Source organism: Schistocerca serialis, chromosome 1 (genome assembly GCF_023864345.2).
Source record: "Schistocerca serialis cubense isolate TAMUIC-IGC-003099 chromosome 1, iqSchSeri2.2, whole genome shotgun sequence".
Classification (NCBI taxonomy): Eukaryota; Metazoa; Arthropoda; class Insecta; order Orthoptera; family Acrididae; genus Schistocerca; species Schistocerca serialis.
In genome coordinates, this window is record NC_064638.1 from 1,235,339,819 (window position 1) to 1,235,348,405 (window position 8,587).

Here is an 8,587-nt window from a genome sequence, read left to right on the forward strand (position 1 = left end):
ACACGTGCGCGCGCGGCCGCTGGCGCGGACTCGGCGCCGAGTTGTGAGTTAAGTGCGGTAACTCGGCGCTGTGCGGCGCTGCCAGGTGGTTTTGGCGGGCGCTGCGGCTGCGGCCGCGGCCGCGAGAATAATTGCGGCGGTGGTTTGGCTTTTACCGTGATGAGGCCGCTGGCGAGCCTCCCGCCGCGCTGAGTTATCTGCGAGCCCACCTGACGCCGCCTCCGGCTTCTGTCTGCCAGCCACCGCCGCTGGCGTGCCCTTCTTCCCCCGCTGTTGCTGTCCAGCCGCCGCGCGACGCTACTGTGCCAAGTTCTTTGGTATACAGGACGGGTACGTCTGCTCTTTTTTCCACTCCTAGGGACAGCAAATCAAGCCACAAATAAGGAGTCGAGGGCCTGTCTTTGCTTTTTTTAAGCTATCGACATGTGGACAGCCAAGAAGTCTAACATTCTGCGTGGTGTCTGTTTGTTCTAAGTCGTGTCTCCCTACCACTTTCGCGCAACGACGCTCTGAGCGTGTTTTTTAGGGAATTGACTAGTTTGAACCTGGGACCTGTTGCTGGTAAGGAGTCGCCAGACTACACATGACATGTAGAATTCAGAAGAGTTCAGTGAGACTAGCGATGATATAATCAAATACTTAATGATTTCAGCGCCAGCTCCACTGCACTCCCTGTAAAAGAATCTTAATACTAACTAAATTTAGTGGAAGGAGTTCAAGGCTTTCCTATTTTTGGTTAGCTGGTAAAATAACGTCAAAAAAGCAGTTAAGTTTACCATTGGAATTTTTATTCTACTCACAAAATATTGTTTATAAGCTGTAATATTGATAAAAGGAAATATTTTAATACAGGATGATAAAAACCAACTGCGTTCAACAAAAGTGTGAACGAATATTCCCTGAATGGGTTTCCAAATTCTATAATGGATCGAAGGATGACCTATGCCACATCACATCTATAATCTAGGTTTAAATTAAGTTTCATAAAAGAGAAAACTATCAAAAATAGTCTACAGTGACCCTCAATTATCTTTAATTACTTATTTAAATTGTCATAAATTACAGTGGCTGATGTGGCTTCTCAGAATTATATAACAGAAAAATCATTGTGTTTCAGATTTTAACTTCAAGTAGCAAATGTGAATACCACGAAGTTTAATTGACGATCGACACTAGGATTACATAAAAAGGGAATGTAACAGATGAGACTTTTGCAGTTCTGAGTGAAGCCTTATGCGCTCTTATGCGGCATCGTATACGTTCATTACCTTGTCGGTGGTTAGGCAGCGTCAGGGGCAGCTGGCGGCGCAGCTCCACACATCTCGCCGTCTCGGTAGCAACTCTCTCGAGCTTGTCCTTACTACTGTTTACCGAAGTTGGTTTAAGGAAAAAGTATCTGCCTGCGTTTTCAACTGACCAATCAGCGTCTCAATGTTAACCTTAAGCTTCACCCGCAAAAATTCTGTCTATCGAATGAGAAACGTTATACTTTTCATGGTGGGGCAATGTTTTTAATGTTTGCTAGGTAACAGAGACGCGTATAGTCTCACACTAAAACTTTCAGCTGGTGTGGCCCTTTTAGTGTTATCGTAATATCTATACTGTTCTTCTGGAGGGCTCTATCTTTAACCATGGGCTGGGGGATAAACCTATTGGCGGTCCACCGGCGATGTGGGTGTCCCATTGTCCTGCTCTTATCGTAGGGCCTTCGAGCCTACACGGCTCTGGTCTCGGCTTCTGTTCTCGTTTCTCCCCTTGGAACTGCGTCTGTTTCACGGTGGCGAGGTATGACATGCATTTGGACGTTCTTGTGTTAGTATGTGGTATTCCATTTGCTCACTCATTGATCGTATTACTTTGGTTAATTTAATGTCAGGATTTATTCGGAGCTATGTGACATACTGCCGGATTTGCTATCATGTCAGGGTTTTCATGGAAGGTGTTGGATTTGCCTGACACCTTACAGAAGTTCATTATTCACCTACATTTGCATAGGTACGCTACCATCCACCGTACGGCTCATGGTGGAGGGTACCCTGTACCACTACTAGTCATTTCCTTTCCCGTTTCACTCGCAAACTGAACGAGGGAAAAACGACTGTCTATGCCTCCGTATGAGTACTTATTTCTCTTATCTTACACTACTGGCCATTAAAATTGCTACACCACGAGGATGACGCGCTACAGACGCGAAGTTTAACCGAAAGTAAGAAGATGCTGTGACATGCAAATGATTACTTTTTCAGAGCATTCACACAAGGTTGGCGCCGGTGTTGACACCTACAACGTGCTTACATGAGGAAAAAAAATGGCTCTGAGCACTATGGGACTCAACTTCTGAGGTCATCAGTCCCCTAGAACTTAGAACTAGTTAAACCTAACTAACCTAAGGACATCACACACATCCATGCCCGAGGCAGGATTCGAACCTGCGACCGTAGCGGCCTCTCGGTTCCAGACTGCAGCGCCTATAACCGCACGGCCACTTCGGCCGGCTACATGAGGAAAGTTTCCAACCGATTTCTCATACACAAACAGCAGTTGACCGGCATTGCCTGGTGAAACGTTGTTGTGATGCCTCGTGTAAGGAGGAGAAATGCGTACCATCACGTTTCCGACTTTGATAAAGGTCGGATTGTAGCCTACCGCGATTGTGGTTTATGGTATCCCGACATTGGTACTCGCGTTGGTCGAGATCGAATGACTGTTAGCAGAATATGGAATCGGTGGGTTCAGGAGGGTAAAACGGAGCGCCGTGCTGGATCCCAACGGCCTCGTATCACTAGCAGTCGAGATGGCAGGCATCTTATCCACACGGCTGTAACGGACCGTGCAGCCACGTCTCGATCCGTGAGTCAACAGATGGGGACGTTTGCAAGACAACAACCGTCTGCACGAACAGTTCGACGACGTTTGTAGCAGCATGGACTATCAGCTCGGAGACCATGACTGCAGTTACCCTTGGCGCCTGCGATGGTGTACTCAACGACAAACCTGGGTGCACGTATGGCAAAACGTCATTTTTTCGGATGAATCCAGGTTCTGTTTACAGCATCATGATGGTTGCATCCGTGTTTCGCGACATCGCGGTGAACACACATTGGAAGCGTGTATTCGTCATCGCCATACTGGCGTATCATCCGGCGTGATGGTATGGGGTGCCATTGGTTACACGTCTCGGTCACCTCTTGTTCGCATTGACGGCACTTTGAACAGTGGACGTTACATTTCAGATGTGTTACGACCCGTGGCTCTACCCTTCATTCGATCCCTGTGAAACCCTACATTTCAGCAGCATAATGCACGACCGCATGTTGCAGGTCCTGTACGGGCCTTTCTGGATATAGAAAATGTTCGACTGCTGCCGTGGCCAGCATATTCTCCAGATCTCTCACAAATTGAAAACGTCTGATCAGTGGTGGCCGAGCAACTCACTCGTGACAATACGCCGGTCACTACTCTTGATGAACTGTGGTATCATGTTGAAACTGCATGGGCAGCTGTACCTGTGCACGCCATTCAAGCTCTGTTTGACTCAATGCCCAGGCGCATCAAGGCCATTATTACGGCCAGAGGTGGTTGTTCTGGGTACCGATTTCGCAGGATCTATACACCCAAATTGCGTGAAAATGTAATCACATGTCAATTCTAGTATAATATATTTGTCCAATGAATACCCGTTTATCATCTGCATTTCTTCTTGGTGTAGCAATTTTAATGGCCATTAGTGTATATTCGTGGTCCTTAACGTGCAGTGGATGTTGGAGGCAGTAGAATCGTTCCGCAGTCAGCCCCAAATACCTTTCTTTAATTTTTTTCTCAGCCGTGTTCCGCGAAAAGAATACCGCCTTCCCTCAAGGGGTCCCCATATGAGTTCCTGAAGCTTGTCCGTAACATCTCTCGGGAATTTATTAATCTCCTCCTCCTTCCAATTTTACTATCGGTTGCATGTGATCACGTACCTTTCACTGTTATTTTCACAGACTGAATTATCTTATTGCGCTGCGAGTGGATCACGTCTAAGTGTCGTTTTTTGTTGATAACTATATTCAACATTTTCTCATGCGAAGGTGCAACATTTATCATAGGTTTTTGCACTTAGAAGAAGTAACCTTGTAATGGACATACTGCGAAGACAAAAGCTATGGGACACATCCTAATATCGTGTCGGACCTCTGCCCGGCATCCTACAGCAGCTCGACGTGGCATAGACGCAACAAGTCGTTGGAAGTCACCCGCAGAAATATTAATCTATGCTGCCTCTATAGGCGTCGACAATTGTGAAAGTGTTAACGGTGCAAGATTTCGTTCACCAAGTGACCTCTCGATTATGTCCTACAAATATTCGATGGGATTGATGTTGTGCAATGTGGGTGGTCAAATCGTCTTTTCGATCTATCCAGAATGTTATTGAAATCAATGTTGTGCTCCGGTGACAAGGAGCATTGTTGTTTGGGAACATCAAGTCCACGAATGGCTGCGAATGGTCTCTAAGTTGCTGAATATAACCATTTCCAAACAATGATCGGTGCAGTTGTACTAGAGTCCGTTCCAGATAAACACAATCCATACCATTATGGAACCACCGCCAGCTTGCACAGCGCGTTGTGGACAACTTGGGTCCATGGATTCGTGGGGTCTCCGTCTCATTCGAACCCTGCCACCAGCTCTTACCAACAACTCGGGACTCATCTGACCAAACCACGGTTTTCCTGTCGTCTAGGGTCCAACCGATATGATCACGAGCCCACGAGAGGCGCTGCAGGCGATGTCGTGATCGTTGTCACTGACAATTCGCAATATTTCACGAACACAACTTTTATTGGTGTAAGTTCACAAGGTTGATGACTGAACAACAAACGAAAGTTTTGGCGTAGTGATACTTCCTGCAGGCCATGGCTCGAGCTCCCCCTGCAGGAAGTAGTGCTCGGTGTGGTGTCACCGCCAGACACCACACTTGCTAGGTGGTAGTTTTAAATCGGCCGCGGTCCATTAGTACATGTCGGACCCGCGTGTCGCCACTGTGGGATCGCAGACCGAGCGCCACCACAAGGCAGGTCTCGAGATACGGAATAGCACTCGCCCGAGTTGTACGGACGACGTAGCTAGCGACTACACTGACGAAGCCTCGCTCCTTTGCCGAGCAGATAGTTAGAATAGCCTTCAGCTAAGTCAATGGCTACGACCTAGCAAGGCGCCATTAGTAACATTGCATGTATCTAAAGAGTCTCACTTGTATCGCCACAATCTCCAGATGTACCAAAAGGATGGATTAAAGTTAAGTATTCCAGAAGCTACGTACTTTTCTTTATAGCATTCATTACATCCTGCTTTAGCTTAGCGCGTGCCTTTCGGGTTCCTCTCATTGTGTCTAGGCTGTCTTCTCTAGACACAACACTCGGAATCCCTGTTTCCATTATCTTGTATCTAAATAGCCAGTGTGTACCGTGGTGCTTTTGGTACGTCTTAGGCATAGACAACCTCGTCCTCTGTGGTGTAATATCGATTGCCGGCCCTCAGGGGCTACCTTGGCTCCGGTATAACAGTGATGTCAGCGAAAGTACTCGCGTCAGTTGTCTGCTGCCATATCCTATTGACCCCAAATCTTGCCGCACTGTCCCATCGGATACGTTTGTCGTACGTCCTACATTGATATTTGTGATTATTTCACGCAGTGTTACTACTGAGAAATCTACGCAAACGCCGCGGGTTCAAAATGGTTCAAATGGCTCTGAGCACTATGGGACTCAACTGCTGAGGTCATTAGTCCCCTAGAACTTAGAACTAGTTAAACCTAACTAACCTAAGGACATCACAAACGTCCATGCCCGTGGTAGGATTCGAACCTGCGACCGTAGCGGTCTTGCGGTTCCAGACTGCAGCGCCTTTAACCGCACGGCCACTTCGGCCGGCTACGCCGCATGTCTCTAAATCTTTATCTACATTTACATCTACATCTACACAGACACTCTGTACGGTATATGGCGGAGGGTACCACTACTACTCATTTCCTTCACTGTTCCACTCCCAAACAGAGCGAGGGAAAAATGACTATCTATATGCCCCCGTACGAGCCCTAATTTCTCGTATCTTCGTAGTGCTTAAGCGCAATGTATGTTGGTAGCAGTGGATTCATTCGGCATTCAGCTTCAAATGTGTCCCTCGAAAAGAACGCCGCATTCCCTCCAGGGATTCTCATTTGAGTTCCCGAAGGATCTCCGTAACACCTGCGTGTTGGTCGAACATCCCGTAACAAATCTAGCAGCCCGCTTCTGAAGTGCTTCGATATGTTCTTTAATCCGACCTGGTACAGATCCCAAACACTCGAGTAGTACTAAAGAATAGGTCGTTCCAGGGTCTTACATGTGGTCATCTTTACAAAATGGCTCTGAGCACTATGGGACTCAACTGCTGAGGTCATAAGTCCCCTAGAACTTAGAACTACTTAAACCTAACTAACCTAAGGACAACACACACATCCATGCCCGAGGCAGGATTCGAACCTGCGACCGTAGCGGTCGCGCGGTTCCAGACTGTAGCGCCAGAACCGCTCGGCCACCAGAGGCCGGCGGTCATCTTTACAGATGAACTGCACTTTACTAGAATTCTCCGAATAAAGTGAAGTGGACGATCGACTTGCCTAGCACAACCCTCAAATGCTCGTTTCATTTCTTATCACTTTGCAACGTTACGCCCAGATATTTAAAGCACGTGACTGTGTCAAGCAGGACACTGTCATCTGCATTAACTTACATTTTTCTACGTTTAGAGCTATCTGCCATTCATCACGCCAATTAGAAATTTAGTCTAAATCATCTTGTATCTTCCTGCTGTCACTCAACTTGGAGACATTAAAGTACGCCACAGCATCATCGACAAACTACAGCAAATCGCTGCCTACCCTTTCGCCTAGTCATTTATGTATGTAGAGAATAATATCAGTCCTATCACACTTGTCTTGGGCACTCCTGAGATACTCTTGTCTATGATGAACACTCGTCGTCTAGGACAACGAACTAGGTTCTGTAACTTCATAACTCTTCGAGCCACTCACATATCTGTTAACCTATTCCATATATTCGTACCTTCGTCGTCTGCAATGGGGAGGCGTGTCAAACGCTTTCCACAAATCTAGAAATGCGGAATCTACTGTTGCACTTCGTCCATAGTTCCCAGTATTTAATGTGAGAAAAGGGCAAACTGAATTTCACACGAGCGATGTTTTCGAAAACCGTGATAATTCGTGGACACTAAATTCTCGGTCTCAAGAAAATTTATTACATTGGAACTGAGGACGTGTATTCGGCAGCATATCGATGCTAGGGATATTGGTTTTTAATTTTGCGAGTCCGTTCTTTTCCCCTTCTTACGTACAGGAGTCACCAGCGCCTTTTTTCCAGTCGCTTGGGACTTTGCGGTGGGCGAAAGACTCGCGATAAAATGCAAAGGGGTCAGTGCTGCAATCTTGGAAAAACCGAACTGTGATTCAATCCGGACCTGGTGACTTATTTGTTTTCAACTCTTTCAGTTGTTTCCCTACGGCAGGGATGCTCATTACTCTGTCGTCCATAAGGGAGTCTGTTCGATGGTCAAACGATGGTACGTTTGTACTATTTTCCTGCGTGATCGATTTCTTAAACGTGAAATTTAAAACTTCTGTTTCCAGTTTGCTGTCTTCAACTACCACACCAGACTGGTCAACAAGAGACTGGATGGATGCCTTGGACCCACTTAGCGATTTTTACATAACGCCAGAATTTTCACGGGTTATTAATGATGTATAGTTCTAGGATGACTTACCACTCACTGCGGCGCCGATGGGGGGCGAAATTCTGACGTCTGTTCTGGGTCCGAGGGTACATACGGGAAATGTAACTTCACAATGGGCAGTAATCATTAAAGGTGCCACAGGCATCAGCATTCTGTCTCGTGCTACTTATTCTGGGTGAATCACCTATAGTTTAACCAAGGGCGCCCAGGACCGGCGCCAAGCGCCCCCCCCCCCCCCTCCCAATTGTCCTTGAAGAACTGAAAAATATATAATCTATTCAGGTGTTTTCTTTCAAGAAAATGATTTAAAAGTCGGTATTACGTAGGTTTTTAACAAAGCCGGAATGGCTACGTACCAGTCTCCACCCGTCACGCAAAATAAAATATTAAAATATTAAAAATACTCCATACCCCAACGTCTTGAAACCTCTTACAAATTATAACGTTTCCATAAATATGAGGAGGGTGGGAACGATATAATTAACAGTCCCGTTACGTAAGTACCCAGTTTGCCTTCAGGTAGACACAGAACTGCTAAAATTTAAAATGATTCGTCAGTTGATTATTTTCATTGAAAGTGAGAATGAAAACTGTATAATTTTTATCCAGCTACTGCTGCCCGGACGTAAAGCGCGATATCGTAAGCAGGTACGTCAATAATAGACTACGCGCGTGAAATTTAAACCGCCACGCTGAATGAACATTGGCTTAGAAAAGATCTGATTATTATCTGCTGCATATAAAGTAAATTTATTTTTAGAACAAAATTTTCACTTTAAGAAGGCTCGACCTGTGGTTCTTGGCATCTGATCGAATG